Genomic DNA, 13,674 nt, shown 5'->3' with positions numbered 1-13,674 from the left:
TGCACAGTTCACGTCTTCCAGAGTGAAGGAAGACATAATTACCTCTCAGCAACCTGTGTAATTGCATAATTAGATCCTGTTGGGGTTTTACAATATTTTCTCAGTGATGCACTTCTTGGTTGCAGCCTGACGTTACTGGTAAACTGACAAAATCACCTGTATAATTCTATATATCTTTATTATGTAACAATGGGTACCATATCTGTGCAACATGCTGATATTGTTTAATGCACCGGGGGGATTTGAAATGCTGGAAAACATGTTGTGACAGAACAGAGTATATTTAGTTGCTGTCAGCATCTGAGCAGCTCATTGTTATCCATTAGGAGCAGCTAGTGCAGTGTAAGAGCCTTACCAGGCAGGGGGTGAGTTTGTGATGTGCTGGGGAGCGTTAAACTCCTTGTCAGTCACTTATAGTAAAGAACATTATGCTATTAACTTGCAGCCACAACATGAAGGAATGTAACATAACCTAATAATATAGTTAAGTGGTTGAGTAAACTGCACCTGTCACTATAGAGGATTTCAGATATTATATTGTCAAGACAGACAGCTGCGGCTTCCCTTGAGTCGAAAATATGGGGAGGGAGGCGAAAACACATACAGTAATCACAACATTAATGTCACAAAGACTAACATCTATCATAACATGAGACCTGCAGGTACCTGCTTAGTGTGAAGCAAATAAAATGTTTGTCTTCACCGCAGAGGATAAAAGTCGTTACACAGACATAAGAGGCTAGATCTCTAGTTTCAGGTGGAATTTAGAGTAAAATTACACCTGAATCATACACAATTACACATAGCTACATATCACCACAAATTGATTGAACTGTCTGTGGGAGACAAAATGCTAAGACCACAAATATCTCAATCCTGCAGAAGAGAATGGATCTGAAAAAATGATTGTGATTGTGTTTCCTTTTCAACAGAGAAGCACAATAATCACTTATTTTACATGTCAATATTCTCTGAGAAAGCATTCGTGTGGATTAAGTGTTAACTCTTTAAGAAGATAATCTGAGAGTGCTTCATGCCTGAAGAAATAAGCAATCTGTGTGTTAGTGAATCTGATCCTGAGAACGTAACTCAACAGTTGTCAGAAACATGGTGTCACTGATCTGTGCTTAGGCCAAATTATGTCTTGTTGCAAACACAGTCTTTTTTATATTAGATCAGTCTTCAGTCATCTGTCCCAGCTCTGTCCATCTTAACGAAGGCTGGAGTCCAAGAATTTTTTCATTTGATAAAACCTGGCAGGTGGCCCCGCTGTGTTGTCCCCATGGTCTTTCCTGCTGTGTGTATTAGTTTGTGGAGTAACCCGTTGACTCCATGCCATAAAAGGACATACAGGAATCCTTTCCCCACTTTAAGGCCAATAATTTAATGATGCGTGGTTGGTCAGAGGATGACCATGAAAGAGAGACTGAGGGGGTTCAGCACTGATGTGTGTATTTGGTGAGGAAATTTACTGCTCTGCTCTGAGGACAGCCAGTCCACATTTGGAATGCTTGTGAAATATTTACAGCAACTGAGACAGGATCTCACCGCAGTCTACACTGCGGTTTAAAATAGAGGGATCACTGTCAGAAACTGATTGTGTCTTCACCCTGTCTATACCCAGTCTGTCTTCCTAAACAATCGTTGATATATTTGTTAGTATCAAACTTTAATCCGCCAGCGTATCAAACTTGTATCTGTTAAAATTCAGTAAATCTTTCCGGCGTGGATACCAGTGCTCTCGTTACCATGGTGTCTGGCGTTCTGCCTCTGAGCTCCGGCTGTTCCTAACAACCAAGAGCAAAGGTCATGACCGCTCTAGCCTACAACTGCTTGGTGAAATCAACGCCTCACACAGGGGGCACAAATAACTTTGCACCCTGTCTGAATTAGAGCAACTGAAGTTTCTTTAGTGAGAACCAGAAGAAGAGCAAGATGATCTGGCTTTGAGGGCGGCCATGTCCTCAGTTGGCACCCACCCCCCCCTGTGCTGCACTTTCAGGAGCCTTTGCACGAGCTCAATTAACAAAAGGCTGCATTCCTCCTAGCAAGTGAGTAACATGGTCTGTTGGCACTCGAAATCCTCTTCGTGGCATTCATCTGGACTCTTGCTTTTGAACAGTGCCCTCACTGTTAAGTCCCCTCTTTGGGACGCTCACTTTGAGACAAAAATTCGGAAATAAATTGTGACATATACATCACGTCTTGTTGACAGTGACATCATGTCCCAGTTGCCAGACTATGAAGTAAACACCCTCTCTGTGTGTGGCTACCTCTTCCAGATCATTGCAAACTCTTGTTTTGTTTTGTCTAAAGAGAGGAAGCAACTTCAGATAGGTGAGTTCAAAGTGAGGGCAAACAACATTCTCCCCATGCTCTGCAAAGGGCAATAGTGCACAATGCATTGCTTTAAAGGCTAATAGTAGTAGTTTGGTAGTTGGAACTCCACTGAACTCAGTTTGTCAATTGAGCAGGACACTTAAAGCATATCACTGGATGTTAGATTAGATCATTTACTTGGTCTGATCAGATTGATCAGATTGTTTAGATGATGGTAGGGATATTGAAATTTCAAGAGTATGCTATGGGTGTGTTCGATCAATTGTTTTCTTACTCCTAGAGTTGCCCAGTTCATCACACAATCAAACAGAATAGAGCAGCCACATTGTGCCAAATTGCCATTTGTGGTGTGCCAAGACCACCATCAAACTGGATGTTGAGAAGTTTTCTTTATGGAGTTTATGATGTTTGGATCATCAACCGACATCATCAAACAAGTTAACAGGAGATGTTTAAATGTTCTTTTTTCCTGTCTTTGTAATTTGGTGTTTTCTTTTTGTTCAGTGTATTTCACCTAGAATTTCACCTGTTTTGCATGTTCGTGCAGGTTAGCATAGCCTCAGATTAAATGACTTAACAATAGTTATAGATAAGACTGTTCATGTTTGTCTTTTGTGTCATCATCACTACAGCGTGTCATGTAGAGAGTCAAAGTTGTCCTATTGAGGTTGATCAATTTTACAAATGTTAAACATGTACTAAGTAAGAAAACATTCCTCCTTAAAGTGTCAGGTACAGTAACTGCTGGTAGCCTCTGAGCTGCAATAGTTAAAGATAGGGTTGGAGATCCTGGAAAAATGGTTCTAGCAGCCACATTTTGAAAATACACACGTTAAAAGTCCAAGCACCTTCCTTCAGACTTCTTTCTGAAGCCATGCCTCAAGAGAGCAGGAACACGCAACGCGTTGGGTTCACATCAAGGTGAAGCCATGAAGGTATCGCCCTAGCAGCGCGACCCAATGTGAGCGACGCTGCTTTCTACGATACTGTCGCGTGTCACTGCGCAGCATCGCTAACTGTCCGCCAGCTGTTTCTCATGGCTCATTCATGTGAAAGAAAACACCTAACATCATAATAAACTACCTAGCATCAAGCTTAGAGGTACATTTCCAACTACCAGACTGGAGTGTGGTACACTGGATCACTGGCGTCGTCTTCCGGAGTCGTAACTCATTGAAGACTCTGATTGCGCACGCGTTTAGTGCGGTAGAGCGGTACACGCAGAAGAGGGAGGGAAGGACAGAGACGGCAGCTTGATTGACACATCACAATCCAATTGACTTGAACGTCGCATTCACAATGATTGGATGCTGTTTGTACAGGATTGTCTGTCCCACAGGTGCCTGACATTTTTAATTTTTGTGAAAAAGTATTTGATTAATTGGTTGCAATCAGAGTGTGAAGAGGAGAAAGAGTGACCACCTGAAGGAAGCTGATGGAGAATCAAAAAAATAAGGAAAACAAATAGGGAAAAGCACACGTCAAAACATAGTGGCAGACAGATGTCCTCCATGTTTGACAGGTGTAAAGAATTTTGCTGTGACGCACAGTTTCCATGTTCGTACATGTTATCCTGCTTTAAAAATTGGATCATCTGTATGAGCCACAACAGGTCCCCACCACTTAGGAGAAACTAATAGCAGGCTCAAAGCACGTCTCTCCCAGAGCTGCTGCTGCTGCTGACGTGTAGCGTTTCCAGCTTTCCTTGATTTTCAGTTACATGTACATTATAGTGGACAGTTATGGTGAATCTTTCCCATGAGCAACAATATCATAGTTAAAGAAGACTTTATTAAACGAAAATATCCTGAACATATTTAAATAAAAGTGGATAAATGTGATAAAAGTAATTAAAGCAGAAGTAAGCGATCCGGTCGTTTTCGCTAATGCTGCGTTCCAGGCAGGCTTTTGAAACCGTAAGTCACAGCTTCAAGTCACAACTTACGACTTTGTAGCGTTCCAGGCAACCCACTCGTGTTTTTCCGACCTGTTTTTACCTGTGAAAGTCACTATAACGGCCACTCGCAACTTCCGACCCGTGAACTCGTACCAGATCGAACTGGTACGACTTCACAGGTCGGAAAAACACGAGTTACGAGTTGCCTTGAACGCACCATAACGTCTTGTCAGCCCATGGATTTAGCAGCCCCCGCCCTCGTCATGGATCTATTGGTCCTCGTCCCTACGTCACCACATTCAGGCGCATCCCTTGGCTGCACCGGGCTGCACACACACAGCCCTTCATGCCGTTCTCTCTCCTCATTGGATAAAACTTGTAGGATACGAGAAAAGTTTTCTCCTCGGCTCAGAGCAGAGCAGAGTGACTGACAGACCCGTGTTTCAGACCAAACACTCTATGTAAGTGATTGCTGTCGGAAGATATAACTATTTAAGACTTATATTAACACAAAAATATCACTTACTTCTGCTTTACGGTAAGCTGCAGCATTCTCCTTAAATATCAGTTTCACCCCTATGGTGTTAACACAAGGCTGTTTAAATTCCTATACTGTGTCGTAGTTATACAAGTTGTTGTATCTTTAACACGTTTTTGTTGGGCCTCTAAAATCCTTAGGTCTTCTTTTGTCGCACAACATGGAAGGATTAACGTTGACCCATGTATGCTCTGCGCAATGATGTTGCTCATCTACTGCTGGACCTCCTAACAACGGGCTCTGAAATGAATGTCTGTCTTTTGCTGCTGCTGGAATTTGATTCATATGCTAATGAGTTGAATTCCCATGGATTTCTCTCTCCTGTGCTATAGATATTACCCTCAAAACTCTCTGCCTCCCCCTTCTCACTCTCTGCATGGTTTTGTCCCCCTTGTGCTCCCTAACTTTCATTCCCCCTCAGGGTCACAGCCTCCCTCACAGTGCTCTTATGCAACATACTTCATGTGATTGTACACAGTTTTGGCCTTAATGCAGGTGTTGGTATGTATGTATCTGCATTTGCCATCAGGCCACCTACAGGAAAACCATCTTGCCTCTGCTTGCTTGTCTGAAATGTTTCTTTCCAAAGACTGGATACATATTTCTGAGCTTTCTTATCACTTTTCACTTGTTTTGTCTCTTTGTGTTGTCTTTTTCTTTCTTGTAGGAAAACTTGCTACATCAAGAGATTGTGTCCCTTGATATGAAAATGAGGGTTTGGTATCTTCTAAAAAAAATCTACAAAATATAGCATCTTAGTCAACATTATGACCACAGTTGTCAAAGGGAAACTGCATTGCAGGGTTAGGGTTAACTTTATAACTTCTATTGTAGTGCTGTGCATTGCAAATCCAGTGTACCTAACAAAGTATCCACAAAGGCTAAACATGACCCTTGTTCTTTTACATGAAGAAAAACTTGCTGAAACTACTTTATTTTACCTTGATGTAGATAGAGAAGGTTTAACATGTTCACTCTTGTTCTCCTTCAAGGTGTGTGGTCTTTTCATGTTTCATTGATAGACTTTATTAAGATTTTGTAGTTTTTGGTAATAACCCTCTAATTCAAAGCAGCACGTGTGTGTGAAAAAAAGCTGACATATTTGATGGTCATTAGCCAGCAGAGTTGCCATAGGGGATCTTGCAACCACTGACTTTAGGACTTATGGTATAGAAATTTCCAGCAATACTTGGCACAGACTGTGAGACCAGCCAGCCACCCTCCACTTAATGACAGCCTGAGAAACATATTCACTGTTGGTGTTGAAACACTTATTAGCGTTTTTGATGTTATCACTTGTTATGTTGCCCTGACATGCTTCCACACCAAAAACTGTCAAGCAGTTTATCATCTGCATACAGATTCATTCTGGCCACCATGTGCCAAAGATTTTTTTTTTCCCACTCTGGCACTTTCCTCCGTACACCAGCTCCCAAACTTCCGACGCAACACAGTGGAACCCCTAAAACACTCCTTAATGGACCCTTTCAATTGGGCGTACAGACCAGAACAAACACTTTCATTCATAGTGTTCCAAAAATGCAAATGAAGCAAGTCCCTGACACTTTTACAGGGGTACCCCTGTCATGGGCCTGTGTTAGATAGTATCGAGGCTATCACTCACATGGGGTGATTTGAGGTACAGCTTCTGTGGTCGCTGTCCCAAGTGTAATTTAGACCTACCAAGCTGATGGGTCTCCTCCAGTGCCACTGGCTCTGAGCCATAGCAGGGCAAATCAGGTTAGAAAAGCAGGAAATAAGGAATTGGAGTCAGTGGCCAGAAGCAGCTCATGAATTGCCTTGGCTGCCTCTAGCAGTGTCAAAGTACCACATTTTATCTACCACGAGTCAAAATCACTCTCCAATGAGGACGGACCTGATGTGTTAACTTTTCTTGCTGATTGATTAACTATGATAAATCTCACAAATTATCTTTAAATTGTCTCTTTTATTGATCAGGATTTTGTCCTATCTAGAAACAAAAAAGATTGTCTGTGGCATATTTATCATACGGGTTGCGAGCCCCTGTCAGAACTTGCTGCAGACGTAACGATACGAAGAAGAAGCTTTGAGGGTGCAAAATGAAGTGACTCATGAGCCTTATTCTCTTGACATGTCGCAGCAGATGCTTCAAAACTCACTGATTGCAAACTCATCATGAGTAGGCGGATAAGTAATTTATTTTCTGATGAGTTTCTCACAATTGTGATGGTTTTGTAAATGCAGTGGATGCCAGATAAATTGCTTTTTCTGTCTTAATTTTTTTTTCTTCGACAAAGTATGAGTTTAATGAAGAGAATTTCTGCAATTAATTGACAAGACTTAACAACATTATTCCTCGTCATTACTCCCAAAATTGCTGAAAATATTTCACTTTTGTAGCTTACTGCGATGCTTTCATTGTTCCCATTTATACTTATTGCCTCATATTTCTATGATTAAAAGGTGTCATAGATATTTTTTAATTTGCAATAGGTTATGCATAATACCTCTTAATGTCACACACATTATATTGAGGTTCTGGCTCAGACTCCGTTCACCCGGACAAACAGATGTTTAAAGTGGAAAGATTACACATCATCCTTTTCTGGGTTGTTTGTGAAGAAACTAGGCTGCAGGTGTGAGTCCTTTTAAGATAGACCTGAATGTGTTTTTCAAAGTGATGGGAAAATCTCTCTTTTTCCCCTCTCTTTTTTCAGTCACTTGAAGATTGAAGAATGACAGCCACAAAATGTGTTTTTAGTGTTGGAGGGAGGGGAGAGGACATGTGAGTGAGTGAGCGTTTATAATGGTGTGTGCATGCTACAAGATCAGGCAGGTCTTGCACTTAAGTGAGGCTTTATGACTTTCTGTGACTGAGCCCCTTGGAAACCAGTGTTAATCCCCTGGATTGAACAACAGCTGTTATTTCTAAACATCATAAAATGGCATTTATCGTAACTTGTCACCAAGGACCTGGGCGTCTCCGTAACCCCATGGGTGGTTTTACTGTCAGCTCTTTCTTTCCCTCCCACCTATGAGAAGAATAGTGAGATGAAAGGAGTTTCATCGGGGTATTGGTTATAGGTTTTCTTATTGTCTGTATTAGAGATTTTAACGTTGTCACAGTCTTCATAGGAGTCAGTCAACAATTCAAATGTTGAATGCTAAATGTTGTTGGTGGATCATTGATATTTTATTTTATTTAGCAGTTTATTTAGTGAATATATTGTGATGAGTCTGTCATTCCATAAGACTTTCTTCAAAAATACATGCATTTCAGTACTCCTGGGGAAATCCCTTTTATGAAGCTGGATTCATACAGCGAGTGTCTTGCCCTTTTGTAGCTGTTCCTGCACGCAAACAGGTACATGTACACACACTATGACAGTGTTATATTTATAGATCCTCTACACTGACCAGCCCACTAGATGGTAATCAGTGATTTTAAAAACACTGAAGATGTAATCCAGGATGGAAATATAAACAGAACGGTTTTACCACATCCATGCACTTCAAAACACAGCAGTGCAACTGACTTGTGAGTCGAATATCGAGACATTTGAGCAGCAAACAGTCAAACACACAACGTTTCCAACTATACTTCATCATTTTATTTTTATGTTTTTGAAAAAGACCTCACCAACACAACCAAATACCACTTTAGGCCTTCAAGATTATCCTGTAAACTCATTACCAGCTTAGTTTAGAGCACAGAGCGCAGCGCTGCTTGCTTATCTGCTGCTCTGCAACAGCAGTGAACAATGTGCCAGGGTGAAGGAAGGTGTGAAGAGGTCTTCTCGAGGCCTCGCAGTTTGAAGGGAGGAAGTTGAGTGTGACTGCTTGTCTCCACACTGTCTCCCTATGTGCTGCTAGCTGTGTCAAACTGATTAAGCTCCTGAATGCCACTCTTTGTCACCCTTCACTCCTACAAGGCACATGTCTCTGTAGTGATTCATGTTGCTGTCTTGCCTGTGTCACTCTACAGACTTTGACTTCTTTTGTATGGAGATTAGGTTTCTGTAATGATTTATTATCATAATTGCATTTGCTCTGAGACAGGGAAAAGGGAATATTTCCAAATAAGCTAAAGGAGTGGTGGAGGATAGGAACTTTGTTTACGAAACACCCAGCCTTCAGGTCTTTGTTTTGATAACAGGAATTTAAAGTTATAATAGCATACCAACAGTTTGCGTGCCGGGCAAGCTCCTGTTTAGAGAGGCAACCCTTCACACATCATTCCACAAAGCACTGTGTGCCAGAGCAGGAGCCACTAAACCCCAACCGAGTGAGCTGGGCTGCACTTAGATGAGAAGTGCGCTACCACAAACTTTTATATGTAAGGAGGACGGATTAGTTTTACTGTAGGTCATATAAACCGCACAACACTGCAGTGGTTTCTGAGATAAAACACATTTAGATAAGCATTCAAACACCAATCTCTTTCTTACTTTCCACATGTATACACTTGGCATGCTACTGTAAAAAGTTTTTTGAGGTATGAGCTGCAACATGCTTTTGTTTTTAAACCTGTTGTGCTTGTAGACTACTACTAAGAGTTTAGAGCTCCGGCCTCTTTACATAATACTTGAAGCACAGGTTTGATGTGTGTCAGCAAGCTGTTTGTGTGAATTCCAGACTTACATGATTACAAGTTTGCTGAAGGGCTTAGGAGACTGAAGCAGAGACAAAACCCAAATAACACCACACATGAGTAATGACAACAAGACCTTTAAGGTAATGGGAGTTGTTATTTTATGACCTTAAGAATGAAAAATTGAATGTCTTATCCAGACCACGGATAACAATCAGCAGGCTATGGTATCTGACACTTAATAGTAAGGATAAAATCACTGAGGTTCAGATAAGGCTACAGGAACTCTCCTGATGTTGGCACAACTTCATAGCATCTGTTGTTTTACTGAGAAGCCGGGCAGTCATGCAGTTCAGTAGAATACGGTGACAATGAAGTTACGGTATGTACCAAACAAAAACCAATATGTCAACATTTACTGTGTAGGGCGGTAATGATTTATGTCATGCACATGCCAACAGTTAGACAAGATTAACACATATGTTCTTTACATTAACTGCACGCAAGCATAAGAAAACTGCGTAAAACAATAGTTGTGCGGGGCGGCGTTTAGCTCACTGGGTTGAGGCTCAGTCCTCGGTGCAGGCAGCCCCGATTCGAGTCCCGCATCGGACGGCCCTTTCCTGCGTGTCATTCCCCCACTCTCTGCCTCCCCATTTCCTGTCTCTCTCTCGACTGCACTATCAATTAAAGGCAATAAAAGCCCCCCCAAAAATATACTTAAAAAAAACAAAAAAAAAACAATAGTTGTGCCTAAGGTATTCAAGTTGTCCTCTTTTGTCCCCAACGCTGTAGATCAATTTAATACCATTATGAAATTTGTGATGTCTGCATTAGAAACAAATTTGTGTATATATATATGTTAAAGAATTAGACATTTGAATAGCCTAACTTGTCGAGTTTAAACTGGTTTGTGTACTTTGCGAGAACAAAGTAGCCAGACGTTTTTTACTCTAGTATTTGTTCATGAATGGAGTTTGTCTGGCTTCTTTTCTGTCAGCCCCCACCTCCATCGTTGCTGTCACTGTCTATGTTGACAGCAAAGCTTGTCATGATTCGCTTCTTTTGTGTGCTAGTCATGTGTTCTATGTTTTTAGAAAGTGTGTACACATAGTTCACATAGTTAGTGATTTCAAGCAACGAGTGAGATCGTTATAGCAACAACAAAGGCTGTAACCTCTGCTGTTGTTGTGATAGAGTTATGATCTTAGGTGTGTCTTCGTGACATGTCATCTGGTCTTTGAATATTCTTAACATACCAATGCCCATATGTTTTTGTTTGTTTGTTTATTTTATTTTACAGTTGTTTCATCTTGGTCAGTCATCCTAGCTGCAGTAATGAAGACTTTGGTAAGTTTGTTTGGACAACGACTTGTGATTTAAAGTGTATTTAGGAGCTGAGTTCAATGACCTATGATTATAAGAAAGCACCAGAAGGAACGACTGTTGAGGAGGAAGTGCTGCAGGGCACCACAGGCGATTGAGATGGGAGTGGAGTGGAGACGCAAATTAGGGATTCACAAACAATGTTAATTGAACAAGTACAATGAGACTGGTCATGAGCAGAGACCCTGAAAATCCTGTGCTCTCTCTTCCGTTGCATTTTTGTTTATTTAACTGCGTGAGTAAGTAGGTGTAACTAGTAAGCTGTGAGTCACGATGACAGTTCGAGTGCATATTTTTATGTGTTTATTTTACTACATGATTTATTGGTTAGCACGATCAAACAGGAAAAAAAAAAAAAGGTTTCAACTTAGTCTGACCATGTTAGTATATCAGTCTCCTGCTCATATTGAGTAGGCTAGTGTAAGTTTTTGGATTTGTTTCAGTACAACATGATGAGATAAGATAAACAATATCTACAAAACTTGAACAAATTGAAGTAGTACTTTTTAATTCACACCCATAGGCAGAGGAGTTTGATCTGTCATGCCAGGAAAATATGTTATCCTAATGTAATAGTGATTGTTACGGTATGTTATATTTTCAGTCTGGCTTCACCTGTGCCTGTCCCAGTTCTCACAACAGACCTGGGCCTGAAAATGCATGTTTGGTCATGTTACAGCAGTTGTTTTCTGATGTGCATTAATCTTTTGAGCACATTGTCCCGTGTCCACATGGCATGTCAAGCTCTGAGTGAATATGCAAGTCGGTTAGGCTTCACCTCGAAGGTTTATTTCTCTGTTTACTGAAACCCTACTCTCTTAAACACGGAAAAGATCCATTTGAAGACAACAGTCTTAAATGGGCTGTGTAATTATGTCCAGCCATTTGGTGCTCACTTTAGGCTCAATTACAGACAAGTCTGAATGAGCCACTGATTTAAATGTTACAACGGACAACGTTGTTTTGCAAATATGTAAATGAGTAAATACAAATACATTATACAGTTATTGAAAGACACAGTGAATTTAAGATTGTTTTCACTCCAGAACTTCTAATTGAAGCTATTTTTATATTTTCACATTCATTCTTCATTTTACAGATCTCACAGAACAAATTGTCTTAGTATTGTAATACTAACAAGAAGCCTGCATTGGTTAATTTCAGGCTCTGATACACTGAGCTTTGAATGCCAACTCATTTTCCTGCTCACTGGATGACCCTGCAGGGCACTGTGAGCATTGCTTACTCTGTTGGTGCGGTCATTATGTCTCCATTAGGCTTAGCAAATAATACCGTAGATAGAATCTCCTTCATTCCCAATACAATGCAGATCTGAAAAGAAATTGGACAACACCATCAAAAATCAAAAGGGAAAATCCAAATCATGTATCATAGCCTTCTATCAACAAAATCATTTCAATGTGAGGGATGTTCTCCCAAACCTCCATTTATCAATACCCTGCAGCACTTCATGGAAATGAAAGCACACATCAACAAAAGCTCTGCTCCTCTCAGATGAGATGACTCCCTTCCCTTTTCAATGGAGCTAAGACACATTGCATTAAAATCATTGAGATGGAGTCGGGTGTAAATGGGCGTGTATAGTTTGTGGAAGGCAGGATGGAGGGATCAAGGAAAAATGGAAAAGGGAGCGAGTGAGTAAGAGAGGGAGAGGCATGCCTGTACTTCCTCTCCGCCCATTCTTTAATGCTCACTGAGTTGCCCCGCAGTGCAGGCTTTGTCCCACTCATTGTCACAGGCTTAGGGAGCCTCTTTGCCAAGTGAGAGGCTTTGGCGACATATGTCACTTCAGTGAGTCTCCTGTCGCTCCTTTAGCCGCTTGAGTGGAGGGGCGGGCAGGGAGGCGTGTCTGTGCGCCAGGAGGGGAGAAACGTGAGGTGGCAGAGGAAGGATATGTCAGAGATGTTGGTTCAGAGAGAGTTGTTGGAATGACCCCTTGATGGTTCTGTCCCGTACTTCTTTCTATGGATTTGTAGTGGAGCTGCCCTGGGCCTCTGCTAGAGGTGGATTTAAGATGTAGAATGACTCAAAAAAGAGTAAGTATTGGTCACTTTGACACAAAAAGTTTGATGTTGTTACTCCCTGGGACGTGGTTCCTTCCTACTTACTGTATGCGTATTGAGTAGAGTTCACAGATTATGTCTGCATTATTTAACATTAGCATTATTTACTTGGCACAGTCTGGCTGGTCTGAGGGGGGTTGTGCTGAGTTTGAGTTTAAAGAAAGGGAGGGGGTGATTGTATACACTACATTGTGTGCTGTCAAGGATTAGTCGTGTAGTAGACACACTCTTCGTGCCCGGGCCAACCATTGGCTTAGGAAACACAATCTCTGCAGATTTGTGGCTATGATCTGCCATGTGTTCAGGTAATAGATCCCTTGCTTCCCAAAACAAATGCTTTGTTACCTGTTTACACAAAGACTCCACCCTGTTTTACGCATATTTAGCCCTTTGAACCGACCCTGTCAGCTTTGTTTGTTCTCGTTGAAGTGGCAGGTTTACAGTCCTCCGTGTGTGTAGACGGTTAAGTAATTTTCCCAACCCACGAGGGTTGTTGGGTGTGCACCAGGCAGTGGATTTGCTGCACGTGAATGAAAGTCGTCCATTTGCCTGTTGCTGTGTTGTCAGGATCAACACAAATCTGGATAAAAGGTCCCACTTCATAGTGTCACAGGAGGAGTGTGGGCCTCCCACCTAACAGTGACTCTGCTGGTCTGATGTTCTTTTTGTGATTTAAATCGCATCACTGCCACTTATGTTTTTACATCTGTCAGGGCTGTTGGTGGTCCCACAATTGCAAAACTGTACGTTTGTGCAGGCATGTGTGTGCGTGAAATATACTACACAATAGCACCAGACTGAGAGCCAGCGAGGCTTACAGCTTTATTACAGCATGAAAATGTATGTTTACTCCACT

General features: G+C 41.4%; 1 protein-coding gene across 17 annotated transcripts in view; it reads left to right on the top strand.

Moving 5' to 3' along the window:
- The window catches only part of chl1a (cell adhesion molecule L1-like a), a 49,558-nt gene that overhangs the window by 4,631 nt on the left and 31,253 nt on the right, over positions 1 to 13,674 (top strand). For 14 of the 17 annotated variants that reach the window (XM_085781662.1, XM_085781658.1, XM_085781653.1 and 11 more), the window contains exon 1: positions 12,651 to 12,791. The exons of the other annotated variants lie outside the window; for them this stretch is intronic. The gene's annotated coding sequence lies outside the window, so the exon portion shown is untranslated. Of the gene's footprint in view, positions 1 to 12,650; positions 12,792 to 13,674 lie in introns of those variants that run through there. 17 annotated transcript variants of the gene reach the window in all.

Source organism: Trachurus japonicus, chromosome 7 (assembly GCF_045865225.1).
Source record: "Trachurus japonicus isolate A0001 chromosome 7, Traja_1.0".
NCBI classification, from domain to species: Eukaryota; Metazoa; Chordata; class Actinopteri; order Carangiformes; family Carangidae; genus Trachurus; species Trachurus japonicus.
This window is presented reverse-complemented; position numbering and strand designations above follow the sequence as displayed.